The sequence below is a fragment of the Danio rerio genome, chromosome 1, assembly GCF_052040795.2.
Source record: "Danio rerio strain M-AB ecotype USA chromosome 1, GRCz13ab, whole genome shotgun sequence".
NCBI lineage: Eukaryota > Metazoa > Chordata > Actinopteri > Cypriniformes > Danionidae > Danio > Danio rerio.
The window spans coordinates 7,198,457-7,217,500 of NC_141021.1; the positions used below are offsets into that span (position 1 = coordinate 7,198,457).

General features: G+C 33.9%; 1 protein-coding gene across 1 annotated transcript in view; it reads right to left on the bottom strand.

Annotated features, from left to right (window-relative positions):
* pard3ba (par-3 family cell polarity regulator beta a) overlaps positions 1-19,044 on the bottom strand; it is a gene marked incomplete at its 5' end in the record, with an annotated part of 217,436 nt that overhangs the window by 191,456 nt on the left and 6,936 nt on the right. The window contains 1 exon segment of the mRNA NM_001328558.1: positions 2,161-2,261.

Sequence of the window (19,044 nt, forward strand, 5' to 3'; positions counted from 1 at the left end):
AATGAATGAATGAATACATTTTATACATTTAAAGAGCCCATATTATACATGAAATAGGGTCATATCCTGGTTGTAAGGGTCTCCAACAACAGTCTAATATGCATGCAAGGTCAAAAAACACTTTCATGGTCTTATAATCTGCATTTATTTTTACCTAATTATCCCAGCGACTCCTGTATGAATCGTCCAGTGATTCATTTGTTCCCAAACCCCTCCTTAGCGCGGAGCTAATCTGCGCTGATTGGACCGATGACAGTCTGTCGCGATTGGTCGACTGCCTTCAGTCAGAGAGGGAAATGGCCAATAGCTAATCAGCAATTTAAAAAGTAATCACAGTTCATACACGCTCGATAGTGCAGACGTGGATTTTAGCTGCCACACTATGGCGAGTGGATAGTGCCACGGATAACCGAACGAAGGAGACAGTCGTGTACTGGCCATACCACACACACACAAAAACACACACACACCTCCGGATGACAACGCTCCCGCTTCCGCCCGCACCCGCCAGGTTTTAGCCTGAGAACCCGCTCCGTTTTCTGCCCGCCGCGCCCGGTCCCGCTAGAGCGGAGAACACAACCAAAAATCACCCAGTATACAGTCCAGACAGCCAAGCTGTCGTTCGTTCGTTCGCTCGCTCTCTCTCTCTCTCTCTCTCATACGCGCGCGTGCGCACTAACACACACACAAGCACCACGCAGACTCTCTCTTTCTAATTCGCATAGCAATATCCGTGATATTGCTAGACAGCCCGCTCCCGTCCCAAATTAAACCCGTTACCGACCGCTCCCGCGATTTATTCGGAAATTTATTCCCGCGGCTGTCCCCGCGCCAGATTTCTGCGGCGCGGGAATAAATTTCCGAATAAATCGCGGGAGCAGAACTCTAGCACGGAGCTCCATAAACAAACAGCACGCGTCGCGTTTTTAACGTGACTTTGCACGCGATAAGATAAAATATCCAGTTAACCTGATACAGTACACGCGGTTACAAGTAACAAATCACAACTAAATACATTTGCAAGCTAGAGTCAACGAGGCAACAACTTTAACCGCACGTACTTACACTTGAGAAATGGAAGAAACCCATCCTGATGTCCATCAGTAAGTTACTGATCCTTCCTTTAACAAACGCAGATGAAGTATTCTTTGTAGCATGTAGCTTCCAGAAGTTTCCAGTAGTTTCCAACTGCTTGGCTATAATGCTGAGGTTTCATCTTTGGGTAGAGACTCAATATATCCATCTGCAATGTGACTTCAATCGACCGGCATGTTTGTGTGCGTGTGTTTGTGGGTGTGCGTGTGTTTGTGGGTGTGTGTGTGTCTGGGTTACTGCGTCAGAGGGCGGGGCCTCAGGTTTGAAATCTCCCGGGTTTGCGCGTGCACGTGAAAAACTTTGTTTCGTTCGTACGTCATGGCGAAACACCTAATGAGTCGGTATCAAGGCGACTCGTTTGAAGCACTATGAATCGACTCTTTTATAGATGAATCAACAGTTTTAAACACTGTATTCTTACAGATTTAAGCCTTAGCTGGATACTTCACTTCACTTAGAGCTGTGTTACACACTACATGGAGGGGAATTTTCAAAAACCCATAATATGGGCTCTTTAAATTATATGTATAGTACTTTTCAAACATATTTTCAATATATTATAAATAATTATATTATATAATATTAGTTCTACACATAAATACATTTTATTTGATCTTATTTGATCTTATTTTAGCCTATTTTATCTCATTTTATCTTATTTTGTTGGTCCTTTCTGAATAAAAGTATTCATTTCTCACCCAGACCTCAAACTTTTTAAATATATCTGAAAGAATCTGAAAAGCAAACAGTCTAAATGTGACAACAAAAAGGACCGGTTAACAGATGACCTCAACAACAGGGATAAAAGAGAGAAATAAAAAGGGTAAAAGCTTTGTTATTGAAAATAATAACACAAGACAACAGTGGCGGCGCAGCTAAAAGGTCACAAACACAATATGACCATGAATGTTGACTGTTCAGTGCAAGCTCTGCAAACAAGGCCAGGTTAAATGCAGAAGATGACCAATAAACAAAAGAAAATCTTCAGAGACAGTATATAAATGTGCTCTTTCATTAGTGTAGCAGCTGCTTTTAAAGGTCAGTGTGTGTTGTGTGCTCACTCACAGTGGACTGTGGTCTGCTGGAGTCCTCAGAGTCCAGAGAAATGGCATCGAGGGGCGGGGCGAGGGCGGGGTCACTGCTGCTCCGCACTGAGAGAGGCGTGGCTAATGAGAAAATAGAAGAAAAAAAAAACACAGTTAGAAATAAAAAATTTAATAATTCTGCATTTGTCAACCTGGATTAAATGTAAAACACAATGATCTGGAACTTAATGGGCCATGAAACCTCCCTCTTTTGGTTCAAGTATACGTCAGAATTAAAACAATGCATCATGATGGGCGTGGAGCGCTGCGAGCAGAGGTAGGAGTGGGCGTGGCCAGCAGTGCAGGGGAGAAAGGATAAGCGAAGAACTATCAGTCAGCTTACAAAATGAGACGCATACCGTGAGGAGACCCGTGATTTTAAAGCTAAACAGTAAACAGTCATTTAATGTCCTGCTACATTTGTTATTCGTAATATAACCATCATAAAGATAATCGTGTTTATATAAACACTATAAATGAGGAGGACTCCTCTCCTCCTAAATCCTCGGAGCTGAAAGCAGAAACAGTGGTAATACAGTGCAGCAGGTCTCTTGCCTGGTCTATTCCAACCATTAGCCCTCCCGGTAATCTGGAAGATTTTAAACATAAGCGAACACAGCAGCACAGATATAGGCGATGTGTCTGAATGGTAACGAACTCAACTGGTAAAAGACAGCCATCACCCAATACTTGTACAGCTCTCCCTACAAAAATGCTAGCTGCAAGTGGGGGAAAATATGCAACAAACCCAGTGGATTGTGGAAAAAAACACCTACGACCAGTGTCATGCACATTATTGCATAAAAAAACATTATTTATTTAGTTATTTTGTTTATTTATGTATTTATTTGTTTATTTATATAGCTCATTTTTTATTAAATTTTTTTAATGTTCATTTTAATTCAAGGAATGATTTGAATAAGATTTTATTTTATTATTTAAAAATGAACTTTAAGAAAGTTAAGGATCTGAGCATGTTTATATATTTAATAAAACATAAATGTATATCATTTGAGCCAGTTCCCACTTTGCTGCTTTATTTATTTGTAATATTATTTGCATTATTTTAGGCTTTTACTAAATTTTTAAACTTGTAGTTATTCAGTTTTGTTTTTGACTTTAGTTATTAATTTATTTATTTCCATTTTAGTTTTTAAAATTGTATTACATTTTATTTTATGCAATGAATTTAATAATCATTGTGGTAGTATGTTGATGCCATGATTTTTTGTTTGTTCATTCACTTATTCATTCATTGATTTTTTATTTAATGAGCACAGTATTTTCTGCTTATTTATTCATGCATTTTTAATATCATCCTTTTAATTCTTTTGCATAAAAAAAGCTTTTTTAAAACGTTTTCTGTTTCTATTAGACACACTGGATCATATGACCACAATAGAAATTACAATAAAAATCACCACATGAAAGCAAAGCAACACATTCTCACGCAACCCAAAAGAGAAAAATATGAAAAACATGAAAATAGAAAAACATGTAAGTGAACAAGAGCAGATTTCAATACACAAACTCATCAGTTCTGCTAAACGTCTTCCATCACAAGCATTTGTCTGCTTTTGATAAGAAGGACAACATCCAATGCTAAGACTCAGCAGAAAAGAGAACGGGATGCTGAATCCATCAAAAACAGCTCTGTCTTTTACAGGAACCGAACTTGCAGAGGGGGTTTATATGAGGATTATTCAAGCCAATGTCCTTGGCCTCCATTCTGAAGAGGATCTTTAAGAGCTTCTGAGATAAGACACTACAACTAAACTATCATGAAGGATGTGGGATGAAGGTCGAAACTCACACATTACTGCTCGTGAAACAGCTGAATCATGAGAAACTGGGTTTTCCATACCATGAAAATACACTCATACAAATAAGAATCTGTAAGGTAAAAAGATAAATATCCGACTTCCTTTTCGGTTTTAAATTTTGCTTCATAAATAAATGAAATAAATAAATAAATGGATAAATAAATAAATAAATTAATTAATTAATAAAAAGAAATACATAAATAAAATAAAATAAATAAATACATAAAAAACTTATAAAACAATAAACAATAAAATAAATAAATGAAAACATAAAATAAACAAAATAATTAAATATGTAAATGCATAAAATAAAAATAAATACAAAGAATAAACAACTTAAATTAAACAAAATAAATATACATATAAATAAATAAAATAAACAAAATAAATAAATACAAAAAAACTATTTTTGTAGGCATTGTAGGTAGACTTTTTTGTAGGTATTGTCATGTTTGATGTGTGTGCCAATTTTCATACATGTGCGTGAAACGTAGCCTGGGGGCAAATGTACATAGGTGGCATTGTCAACACATTTTGCCACACCCACTTCCAAAAACCATAATAATAATAATAATAATAATAATAATGGAGCAATTCAAAGTGTGCAGTCCCTAATAAATGACAGATATATACTAAAATCAATAAGATATATAAAACAAATTCTCCAACAAAAAAAAGGCAATAAACTATACATGTATTGAAGGTTAAGTAAGGGTATAGTAACCCAATTGTGCATTGTCAGGAGCCACAGGCATTTTTTATTAATTATTATTTGATATTAATTCTGTTTTTAAGTCAAGTCATTGGATTACATTACGTCATTCAACAAGGACCCCGATTTCATCAAAAAAAAAGTCACAGACATCTTCAATGGCCTGAAAGCGGTAAACTAACAGCAACTGTAAATGTTTGGGTGAATGATACCTTTAACAACAAGTCTATTGAGAAAAAGATTTAGTCTCATTACATTTGCTCAAAATGGCAAACTTTAGGAGCAAAACTGAACACTAAAATCTGTCATTTTTATATTTACAGCCCAGAACCTAATCACAATCACAACATCATGCATTTACAATTCAACCTCAAAACAACATTAAACTTCAAACCTCACACTCCAGCTGCGGAATAATAAGAGCTGTTGTTTACAGAAGAGCAAACTCATCAGGGGTGAAAAAGGTCAGAAAGCTTTTCTGAATAGATTATATATGGCCTTTTAAAAAGTGGTCGACTGAGTTCGCTCACAATGAATCTCTTATGTATATTATTTGCAGTGTAAAGGTAGCAAATTACAAATAATTACTGTATTTGAGTGTTTTTTTCTCAGGAATTGTAATTTACTAAGTTGTTTTTAAAAATGCATACTTTTACTTTCTCTTGAGTACATTTATAGTGCTGTATCTGTACTTTTACGCCACTACTTTCCTTCAACCTGCAGTCAACGCTTTATTTATTCATTTATTTATTTATTTATTTGTTTATTTTTGAAAAATCATTAAAAAAAATCATACTTTTTTATTTGCTTAGCCTTTAGTATTTGCAAACTATTTAGTACAAAAAGTGGCATTAAGTAACCAAACTATGATTTAAAAAAGGTAAAAAACCTTAAAATGATTTGCAGGTGTAATCAGGACTGATACTGGTGAATAAATCTATGTCAGTGGGGGGGAAAAAAGATTTATGATTTTTATTTTATATAAATATTGTTGTGCTCTATGGACAAATTAGTATTTTCTTTTAATCATGCACAATTTTTTAAAGGTTTTTAGCCTTTGTATGAGTGAATGAATGAATAAATTAAACAATTAAAACAAACTAACAAATTAAACAAACAATAAATAAACTAAATAAATGAAATAAATAAATAAATTGATAAATAAAATAAATACATTAATAAAATAAATAAATACATAAAAAACAAATAAAATAAACACAATAAAATAAATAAATAAAACAAAAAATAAACAAAATAAATAAACATATATGCATAAACAAAATAATAGAATAAACAAAAAATAAACAAAATAAATAAATACATAAAATAAACAAAATAATTAAATATATAAATATATATATGAAAAATTAAATAAAATAAATAAATATATGCATAAAAAATGAATAAAAGAAACAAAATATATAAATATATGCATAAAAACATAAAATAAAATATATAAATAGAATAAACAAAATAAAATTAACACATAAATAAACAAAAATAAATAAATAAATACATAAAACATTAATAAAATAAACGTTTTATATTATATATATATATATATATATATATATATATATATATATATATATATATATATATATATATATATATATATAATTAGCAAAATAAATGTATAAATAAATACATAAAATATATAAATAAAATTTAATTCAATTCAATTCAATTACTCATTTATTTTAGGGATGTTTTTTCATAACATGCATTGCAAGAAAAATAGCATAACAGGATAATTAAGAGCCTTGTTTGCATCCTACAAACTATGTGTGTGTATGTGTTTGTCAGCACTTAAACCATAACCTTCACTACCATCATCTATTCTACACTATAAGACAGACCTCCAGCATCAGCCAGGTTGTCCACTAGCTTTACTGAAAGACACTCAACAAACACTCTTACTCCTGCATGATGTTTATGAATTCTCCAAGAGGAGTGTTACATCTGTGTAGCGTCTGCATGAAGAGTCACGCTCAACTCCAATCAATCTTCTGCAAGCAGCAGAAGCTGGTGGAGCTTGGCACCACAGTCTACCGCAGACGCAGGATTAATCCTCAAGTGATACGTTCGTGCCAACTAATTTTAGGCATTCATTTCGCTTTGACGCCCCTTGAAGAAACAAATGAAAGAATCTGTGGGAAAGCTGAAGGCCACAGCGATTCAAGGTAAAAGCTTTAATTATTGGCTATTCTGAAGCCGGGGTGGAACAAGCATTTCAGGTGGTTTCATCTTCCAGGAGAAGTGTGCTATGAATAGGTCTCTTCAAGCTGAGCAAATAAGAGAGGTACTCCCATAATTTAAGTAATCAGGTTAAAAATAAAGAGAATTTAGAGTATATGAAAATACTAAACTATTAATAGTCCAAGCCTAAAACATTCACAGACCTGGGGTCTGTTCTTCGTACCTCGCTTGAATGATCTAATATAATTTGGCAGATCCTGGATCTGTTAATCTTGATAACTGATCTCTGGCTTATTTAGTTCTTCAAACAAGTTTGTGAATCAGATTAAAATGTCTGGATGAACTGATCTGAGATCGCTGCGTGTGTTGTGAAGGACAGATTTATCGATCCTCGAAATCATGATCAGCAATACAACTGCTGACGGCACAGCAGCGTAATGACATCATCTGATTAATATTCAATCATCCATGTGAGCAAAATTACATCAAATTAGCAGTAAACGGTTGGTTAAATATGACAGGCACGCAACTTTACACCTTGTTGTGGGCTGCATACTTGGCTCTTTCATGAGTCAAGAGCAATTTATTTAGTTTTACAGTTAGAGCGGATTTTCCTTATTATAGTAGCCATAGTAGTATTATAGTAGCCGTTTTTTTAATCAGTGTAAAGAATAAGTGGATGTTTACACAAGCATTTTGATATTGGTAAAGGCGTCTGCAACGTTTGTGAAGCATCAAATCACCGGCATATTAACTGTCAAAACATGTTTTTTTATGTTAAAAAAGTCACATATTGTGCAGGTCTATTATCAATTATCAATTGTACTAAAGCGATCTAAAAAGTTCGTATCAATAAGTTTTCTCTTTGCACCACCAGGTGGCAGTCAGTACTTTCATTTCAGAGGGTGCAGATAGCATAAGTTTTTTTAATACATATAGTTTTAACTATAGTAATAGTTTTAATATATATATATATGTTTATATATGTATATATATATATATATATATATATATATATATATATATATATATATATATATATATATATATATATATGTAAAGTTAAAATATTTACTATTTTCCCAAGTGTATAGAACTACTACTGTAAGAAAATATCAGAATTCGATACACACTTTCAGTATTTTCTTTGCTTGAACTGACCCAATCTAAACCTCTTTATATGAAATGAGCCTGCTCCCGACCAGGTTTGAGCTACCAGAACTGTTGCTATGACTCGTGGATCAGTTTTGAAGAACGAAACAATCCTGCCAAATCGTCAATAACCAAATCCAGTAATCCACGTACGAAGAGTGGACCCCTGAAGCATTATTTCAGGTGTTTCCATAAGAACAAATGTGTTGTTTTTATTTATTTATTCTATTCTTTTTTATAAAGTTTAATTAAAGGTACATAACTAATATTAAAATGAGATATTTTTGGTAAATGCCAACGCAATCTCATGACAATTCTTAACTTTTTGATTTAGTGGCTAGTTCGTATATATTCGTACAATCGAATTCGTACAATTAGTGCTATTTGCTCATCACCCAATGACGGTTGGGTTTAGGTGCCACGCCTCCTTTTTACAATCGTACGACTGAACTCATACGAATTTGTACGAATTTGTGCCAATTACTTCACTAAACTGACAAAACGTAAAATACTTAAGTTTCCTTGTGAGGTCAGACTCTTGTATCTTTTTATTAAAATAATTTATTAAAAATTATAATTAATAAATGATATACATACAATTAAAATATTTCACAAATTATGTTTAACAGAGCAAGGACATTTTCAAAGTATGTCTGATAATATTTTTTCTTCGGGAGAAAGTCTCGTTTCTTTTATTTCAGCTAGAATAAAAGCAGCTTTTTAAAAAAAAAAAAAAACATTAAGGTCAAAATTATTAGCCCCTTTAAGCTTTTTTCCCCCTTAGTCTACTGAACAAACCATCAATGTATAATAACTTGCCCAATTACCCTAACCTGCCTAGTTAACCTAATTAACCTAGTTGAGCCTTCAAATGTCACTTTAAGCTGTATAAAAGTGTCTTGAAAAATATCCAGTCAAATATTATTTACTGTCATCACGGCAAAGATAAAATAAATCAGTTATTAGAAATGAGCCTACACACGCCACCCACCAGTGCCTCATATATAGCCACATCGCACTGCTATTCGAGTGATATTGCTCATATGTATATAAATCTGTTGTTTTTATTTTAGGATTTAACTCTGGTTTTGTTTTTTTTTTTAAATGCTTAATTCTGGTTAGTTTGACCAAACATTATTTATGTTTTTATGTTATGCTATGTTATATTTTATTTATTTATTTATTTTTTACAATAAAAATGCTTGTAACTATTTCTGTTAAAATTAAATAAAACCTTAAAATCATGATTTTTTTTTTAACAACACTGTTTGTCTAGAAAAAAAGGCTTAATTGGCAGCAGTTACAGAGATAAGGACATCATTCACAAATGTAAGTACAGGGGAACTATGGGGGAATCCAGAGTCTGGGTTTTATCAGCCAACATATTTTCCTATGGAACTTCCCCATCCTGAATAATGTGCTGTGTCTGACTAAAGACATACTTCTGTTAAAAATTGTTCTTAGCCTAAATAAATCAACACAAAAGGTCAGGTGGAAAGTCCCACATTTAACAGCACATTACATTCCCAATCAACTAAGATCATTTATAAGACTCACAAGAAATGTCTACAAATGAAGACCAGTATTTTTCTGAAGAGGTGGAAAAGCATTACAAGATATTTAAATATGTATATTTAGAGGATGGGGCAGGACTATGGCTCAGTGGTTAGCACTATCGCCTCATAGCAAAAAGGTGGCTCCCTCGAGTCCCAGCTGTGTCAGTAGGTAATTTCTGTGTGGAGTTTGCATGTTCTGCCAGTGTTTGTGTGGCCAAAGTCAAAGTTGTTACAGTCCAAAGACATGCAGTATAGGTGAATTGGATAAACTTAATTGGCCGTAGTGTATGAGTGTGTGTGTGAGAATGTATGGGTGTTTCCCAGTACTGGGTTGCAGCTGGAAGGGCATCAGCTGTGTAAAAGATAGGATGGAATAGTTGGAGGTCCATTTCGCTTTGGCGACCTCTAAAATAGAGACTTAGCCGAATGAAAATGAATGAATGAATTTAGGAGGTAATTAACCGATCACCAATGTAATTTGAGAATGTAACAATGTACAAACGTATCCCCTGAAAAGATTTTATGATGGAAGTATTTTTAAATATTGGTTTATTCTGTAGTATTTTTCTAGTTTGATTTCAAATGTTTATTTCTCCTCATCTGTAAGGGGTCAAATTGTTGAGGAAGGGGTTGTTCTGTAAAAAAAGAAAAAATAATAAATAATCAAAAAAAGCGTAAATAAAAAAGTTTCCCAAAATAAAAAGAACCACAATCTGGGTTTTAAGCTCCAGACTGAAGGAGAGCATGGTGAATCCTCTTGACCTTTGACCCTTGAGAGTCTGTCATGTGAAATGGGGTCAAGCGGGCACATTCTTTCAGTCACGCGTCGTCTGTTTGTGATGGATATAAGCTGCGTTTGTTCTCATCTGTGGCAAGTTGCTATGAGAAAAATATATAGATGATTAACTAAAAGTGGCATAATGTGTGAGTATACAAACAACTAGTGGTGCACTGATTGTGATTTTTCCTGGACGATTCTGATTAAAGATTTTGTACAAGCAAATTTAGCTGTAGTAATATACTAATGTAATGTATAGTAATTACTACAGTGTTTTTTAACCAGACTGACAGTGACACCTCCAACAGAGATGTTGCACAGTATACTGAAATGTTGCTAGAATTGGTTTTTATGTACGGGTGATATATTTTGCATCACCAAAAATTATTGAGGTCATGTTCATGTGTTGTGCGATAGGTCAATATATTGATTATTGTGACAGACCTAGTATTTATTTGCTTCATCACAACTTTCTGTAATGATTTAAAGTATGTGTGAGGCGAAAGTTGCTGCAGAGGTTTTTTTTTTTTCATTTATTTTAATTGTATTTTTTTTTTTTTTTTTGGATGCATTTCCAATTGAAACTGAATATTAAGTAGGGGGCGGGGTTTTATTTTTGTGCTCCTCCTCCAAAATAAGAGGGGCATGGCTAAGATCATTTCAACAAAATCATCAAATTGACATTAAAGAAGGACTGCAGTAAACAAAACGGAAACAAATGGTTTGTTTTTAATCAAAAAATATATATTAAATTAAATTGTATTATTAAATTATATGATTCATATAATAGCTTTGGCAGGAAGTGGTTTAAATTAGATTCTATAAATGTAAAACAAATTAAAAGCATAATGATCTGAATAGAATTTTTGTGAAAAGATGGGAAAAAACGCAAAACAAAAACACTAGACATGCTGAATAAAAATGCTTATTCATTCTTTTACAGTAGGTGGCGCTTTAGGAAAAACAGTGTTTCCATGGTTAGTGCTATAAACAAAGCAGCTGAGTTGGTATTTAATATGCATTATACAGAGAAAATCTAAAAAACAACACCATCAAAACTGAAGACAGCAGGTTCCATTTATAGATACATTCATAAAACCTCTGAAACCTCTTTACTTTTTTTAATCAGCACATCTCTACTTTAACAAAACCTCTAACAAGAACCAAATTTGAAGAGAAGTTTGAGATCGACAGTCTGTTAACCTGTAATTTAGTCTTATTGGGAATCGATGGGTACAAGCAGCTGCCCACCTCAGGTGATGTGTGTGTGTTAGTGTGTGTGTGTGTGTGTGTGTGTGTGTGTGTGTGTGTGTGTGTGTGTGTGTGTGTGTGTGTGTGTGTGTGTGTGTGTGTGTGTGTGTGTGTGTGGGTCAAGAATCGATGTGGCTGTAATCATAGCGTTGTGCCGCAGAGACAGTCAGAGACGGATCTGCCCCATTTCTGATGACTATTAAAGCTGGAGCAGGAACAAACTCCTGGTCTCCAGTTGGCGGAACAAAGCAGCATTTCATAATTACATTTAAAAAAAAAAAAACCTTCCTCAAACCTTTCCTTGTATGCTGACTAAAGTAAACAAGAACAGCAGGTCTAATTTGTGTAATGTGATGCTCGTGGTTGGAGTGTGTTACTCATGAAACTAATTATATATCTTTGAACGCATCAAGGAAATTGGGCTTCTGTGCTTTTAAATGATTGAGTGTGTCTCCTTAGACTCATATTAAGGTAATTAGGATTATTATATAAACTAATCTTGTACATAAAGGCTGAGATTGATGGTTAAAGCAAACTCTTTATGAAAGAGAAAATGCAAAGTGTAAAATAAAATAAAAAAAAAAATTATTAGATGCAAAAGAAGAAAAAATGCATAAAAGACAAGAGATAAGTTGACAACAAATTTATTTAACAATAAAATAAAAAATAAAACAAAAGTTATAAGAACTAATTTCTGCAAAAATAAAATAAACAAAATAGATAAAATATAAAAAAAATAAAATGTCTTTCTTAACTTGATAAATAAAAAAGATTAAAGTAAACTAAACTAAAATCATTTTTGAGTGTGAATTGTTTTAAAATAAAATAAAAAAAATAAAACAAATTAAGAACTAACTCATGCTAAAATAAAATAAAATCTTCTTGATGAACTTGATACAAAATATTTACTGAGAATATATAAAATATATACTAAAAACAAATTTGTTTCAAATAAGAATAAAACCAAAGATATAATATCAAAAATATCAAAGTAAACTAAACTAAAATACTTTCTGAGAATAAATGAGTTTAAATAAACATAAAAAATAAAACAAAAGTTATAAGGACTAATTCATGATAAAATAAAATCTTCTTGATGAACTTGATACAAAATATAAAACTAAACTAAACTAAAATAAATTCCGAGAACAAATTTATTCATTCATTCATTCATTTTCTTGTTGGCTTAGTCCCTTTATTAATCCGGGGTCGCCACAGCGGAATAAACCGCCAACTTATCCAGCAAGTTTTTACGCAGCGGATGCCCTTCCCGCCGCAATCCATCTCTGGGAAACATCCACACACACATTCACACACTACGGACAATTTAGCCTACCCAATTCACCTTTACCGCATGTCTTTGGACTGTGGGGGAAACCGGAGCACCCGGAGGAAACCCACGCGAATGCAGGTAGAACATGCATACTCCACACAGAAATGCCAACTGAGCCAAGGTTCGAACCAGCGACCCAGCGACCTTCTTGCTGTGAGGCAACAGCACTACCTACTGCGCTACGGCCTTGCCCCAACAAATTTATAATAAAACCAAAGTTCTAAGAACTAATATTGCAAAAATAAAGTTAAAACATAAAATAAAATAAAAAAATATCTCTTTCTTAAACTTGATAAATAAAAAATATCTAAGAACACTAAATTAAAATTATTTATGCAAAAAAAATTGTTTCAAAATAAAATAAAAAAAAACAAACAAAAGTTCTAAGGACTAATTCATGCAAAAATAAAATAAATAAAATAAGTCTTCTTTCTTGAACTTGCAACAAAATATCTAAATAATTGTAAAAAAATATGTTCAGAGAGCAAATTTGTTTCAAAATAAAATAGAAATAAAATAAAATAAGTTCTGAGGAATAATCAGTCCAAAAATGAAATAAAATTAAAAAAATGCTTTTTTTAGAACTAAATACAAAATGAACTGAAACAAAATATCAAAGTAAACTAAACTGAGTTCAGAGAACATTTTTATTTCAAAATACAATAATAAACTAAACTAATAAAACAAACCAAAACAAAATAAAATCAAATAAAGCTGTCCTATTTTCAGTCATCACTTCTGTGATGCTTCTAATTTTATTTTTAGTTATTTATCATTATTTCTTTGTTAGATTTTTTGGTAACTTAACAGATACATACTATTCAAATCTAATTTGGAAAAGATTGCTCCAGACTAAAAAGTTTATTGTTGCATAATGCATACCGTTTCCCATTTGTTTAAAAATACCACTTAGCATAGAGTACAAGCATGTTTATTTGTGTCTGGCATCTCTTGTGTCTGCTCCGTCTGATGTCTGTATGGCAGGTGTGGGGGCGGAGTTTTGAGCTTTGACTGACATCTGTCACGCTGCCAATCATTCTCCGTATGATCTCCACCTCTTTAACCTCACATTTACCAAGTGCTTTAATGTATGTCTTTGACCCACAGACTGAGCGCTGACCCAATGCCCCTCTCCAGCCAACTTCATTCAGCAATCACCACCTGTCACTCACTCCAAAGCCCCGCCCCTCGACTGAATAAAGCCCAAAGCGACTCAAAAGTGACTCTGCTGTTGATCTGGTTAACCTTCAGGGAACTATAGCAGGACAACAAAGCAATCAAGTAACATCTAACCATGCACTAAAAAAAATAAAGGTATGAGAGCTGTCACTGGGGTGATACCTTTTCAAAAGGTACACATTTATACTTAAATGGTTCATATTGGCACCTCAAAAGTTAAATTAGTACCTAAAAAATTTAAGAGGAACAATTTTGCACTTTTTAGGTACTAATATATACCCTTAAGGTATTAATGTGGACCTTTTAGGTACAAATTTGTACCTTTTGAAAAGGTACCACCCCAGTGACAGCTTGTGTACTTTTATTTCTGAGAGTGTGGGTCAAAAGTGTAATTCACACTCATCACAGAAACACAATATTACTGACAGTTCTGGATCAAATACAGTTGAAGTCAGAATTATTCGCCCCCTTTTGATTTTTATTTTCTTTTTTAAATATTTCCCAAATGATGTTTAACAGAGCAATGACATTTTTACAGTATGTCTGATAATATTTTTTCTTCTGAAGAAAGTCTTATTTGTTTTATTTCGGCTAGAATGAAAGTAGTTATTAATTTTTTTTAAAACATTTTTGGGACAAAATTATTAGCCCCTTTAAGCTAATTCTTTTTTGGATAGTCTACAGAACAAACCATCATCATACAATAATTTGACTAATTACCCTAACCTGCCTAGTGCACCTTATTACCCTAGTTAAGCTTTTAAATGTCACTTTAAGCTGTATAGAAGTGTCTTGAAAAATTTCAAGTAAAATATTATTTACTGTCATCATGACAAAGACAAAATACATCTGTTATTAGAAATAAGTTTTTAAAACTATTATGCTTAGAAATGTGCTGAAACAATCTTCCCTCCATTAAACAGAAATTGGGGAAAAAAATAAACAGGGTCGCTAATAATACAGGGGGCTAATAATTCTGACTTCAACTGTATATGTTTTCAGAAAGAAAAAGAAAACTGAGATTATTGTGTGAGATTTTGGTGTGTTGTGAAATTGAAGAAGAAAACCAGGAGGACTTTCGGGTATCTTCAAAGCAGAATCCCTAAATAAGCACTCGCCTTCGATGTGGCGTTCATCGTAAAATCTCTCAACTACTGCAGCAGGCACTCAGTTAAATACACAATTTATTGGGCAGGGCTTATTAGTAGAAACAGAATCTGCCTTTACAAGTTTAGTATGGAAATCTTGTTTTTAGGGCCTTGCCTGAAAGTATCACCTGGTCATTTGTTCATTTGTTTCCATGTGTGCATTCCTTTGGAGGCATGATACTGTATTTCCAACACAATCTCACAGCAATTCGTAACTTTATAATTTAGTGGCTAATTCGTACGATCTAATTCATACAATTTAGTACGACTTGCTCATCTCCCAATGACAGTTGGGTTTAGGGGTGGGGTTAGGTGCCATGCCTCCTTTTTAATTACGTACGAATTTCGTATGACTGAACTCTTACAAATTCATACAAATTAGCCACTAAACTGGCAAAACGTAAAATACTTACGTTTTCTCGTGAGATCAGGCTGGTATTTTATGAAGGTAATTCAGTTGCGAAACTCGAGAGCTTGCAAATGTAAATGTGAGCACTTGTGATAATAATATTTGTATGTGTAGGTTGAAATGTACACTTACAGCTCTGATGTGAACAGCTGAAATCCTCGATTTGCACACACACACAACAATCCACACACTTGTGTTTTGAATTGGAAGTTGCAGATTAATAGTTGTGTATTTGTAAAATGTCATTCACAAATACAAAGTGACAGACACACGTGTGCACGGCAAATTTGATTGCATCTCCATTCTACAACCACAGGTCGGCACTCACAACCTCTCAGAATCGTCAGTACAACTACAAATCTCCCGCGCTCTGACTTTTGCTACACATCTCCCGCGATCTCTGTAGCAGAACTCATCTGAGCACTCGCAGATGCAGAAGCGTGAGCAGCGCGGGGCGGGGGAGGGGTGGGGGAGGGGCGGGGCTGGTGTAAAGCTGTTTCATTGGCTGAAGCCTGACCAATGAACAATGCCAGCAGCCAACAGTACTGAGGTGCAAAATAATCATTTCCCACGATTATTTTATTATTTAGGGTTTATTTAAACTCTTTTCTGAAGAGATTTTTGTTAAAAATCATAAATTCTGTGGAAATGTACATACCAGTAAAAGAGCAGCAAAGCCAGTTTATTGGCTACAGCCAGCCAATGAGATGGGGCGTTTCTGTTTGTCAGCACACAGGGCAGCTCACGTTGTTGGAGGCCTCGAGCAATCAGAGGGTAAGTTATGATTTTTAATAATTATCTATATGTTCAATACTGTTAGCTAAGCTAAGGACTGTGCTGGGTGCTTCTCTTGTTTGTTTTTTTATATAAGAAACAGTTTTGAGTTATCTAGGAGTTGCTTTCAATCATGTTATATGGTTCTAAAGATACGATTCAACCCACATGAAATAAGTTGTAATAGCATTTATAGTAAACAATATTACGTTTTTGAACCATACTAACTATAATAAACTGTATTATACTGTATATATTGCAGTATCTACAACTTTAATGAATGCAACAGCACACTGTAGTATTAACTAGCATGAACTTTAATGAATTGAAGTATATTTACACACACACACATTAATAGCAATTAAAAATAACACTAGGCGTTTCAGTTTCTTACAGATCATACCGGTTTTGGTTATTATAACCTGCATCATGTCTATCTATCCATCTATCTATTTACATGTTTGTGTACAGTGTGTCCTTTATATCACTTTTTTAATTATGAACGTTACTAACTATAGGTTATTTCTCAGTTTCCTGTAAGGATGGAGTGACAGGAGAGATCAGCATGTTTCAAGTCAATGAGGAACTCAGAGAAGCTGCATAGCTTGAAAAGGATGTTATTTATGCTAAAGATGACATGATGATCCAGCTCATCTACAAACACTTCAAAATGATTCAGATCGTTCAAGAGGAAGCCAACTTTATTTTCTCTTTTTACCTGCCAAGATGACTACAGATTTGAACAAAACACACACTCACCCACAAACACAACTTTTATTTTGATAATTGTTTAATGTAGTATTTTTACACTTTACTGTAAAGCAGGGGTGTCAAACTCAGTCCCGTAACCCTGCACGTTTTTAGTTGCAACCCTGCTTCAACACACTTAAGTGAAAGTTTCAAACAAACCTGAAGGACTCAATTAGTTTGATCAGGTGTGTTTAATTAGGGTTAGAACTAAACTTTACAAAGCTGCAGCCCTCCAGGAACTGAGTTTGACAACTGTTCTGTAAGGGAATGTAATTTGTCAAATAAAATTTACAGTCCAAATAAGTGCAGTGCAAATGTCTAGTTACTTGTATTGAAATATTTCAGGGTTTTTCCTTGTTCATAATGAGATGGAGGTGGTAAATCCAACTTCATCATTACCCATCAAATGTTATCTCCTCTTTAATACTTTGCTCAAGCCTTTACTAATGGTCAGAAAGCAAGCCATTGTGTAAAGCTGGTTGATGCTCGCTGTAATAGAGAGAGATGATGACTGTTCAGCTTATGTTGCTTAACCCTGCAGATGAGATGCTCAAAGTGGACCCTCTGCCGAGCGATGGACACTGTCTCCCTCACCTAGTTGCTCTTCCTTTGAACACACATATCATGTTGAAGGATGCAAGTTGTGGACCTAAATCAGATGTAATGCATGTAGATGTATAAATTAGAAAGAAATGAAACTGCTTTAAAATGTATTAGGTTTTACATATAAATGCGTGTTCTTAACAGATTTGTTTCAAATTGATATTTGCATAATAAATGGCATTAGAATGTTTAGTTTTAAACAGATAGCTATATTTCAATTTTTTCAAATTTAAGCTATATATATATATATATACATATAAGTATACTTCAATTTATTAAAGTTCATGCTAGTTAATACTACAGTGTGCTGTTGCATTCATTAAAGTTGTAGATACTGCAATATATACAGTATAATACAGTTTATTATAGTTAGTATGGTTCAAAAACGTAATATTGTTTACTATAAATGCTATTACAACTTATTTCATGTGGGTTGAATCGTATCTTTAGAACCATATAACATGATTGAAAGCAACTCCTAGATAACTCAAAACTGTTTCTTATATAAAAAAACAAACAAGAGAAGCACCCAGCACAGTCCTTAGCTTAGCTAACAGTATTGAACATATAGATAATCATTAAAAATCATAACTTACCCTCTGATTGCTCGAGGCCTCCAACAACGTGAGCTGCCCTGTGTGCTGACAAACAGAAACGCCCCATCTCATTGGCTGGCTGTAGCCAATAAACTGGCTTTGCTGCTCTTTTACTGGTATGTACATTTCCACAGAATTTATGATTTTTAACAAAAATCTCTTCAGAAAAGAGTTTAAATAAACCCTAAATAATAAAATAATCGTGGGAAATGATTATTTTGCACCTCAGTACTGTTGGCTGCTGGCATTGTTCATTGGTCAGGCTTCAGCCAATGAAACAGCTTTACACCAGCCCCGCCCCTCCCCCGCCCCGCGCTGCTCACGCTTCTGCATCTGCGAGTGCTCAGATGAGTTCTGCTACAGAGATCGCGGGAGATGTGTAGCAAAAGTCAGAGCGCGGGAGATTTGTAGTTGTACTGACGATTCTGAGAGGTTGTGAGTGCCGACCTGTGGTTGTAGAATGGAGATGCAATCAAATTTGCCGTGCACACGTGTGTCTGTCACTTTGTATTTGTGAATGACATTTTACAAATACACAACTATTAATCTGCAACTTCCAATTCAAAACACAAGTGTGTGGATTGTTGTGTGTGTGTGCAAA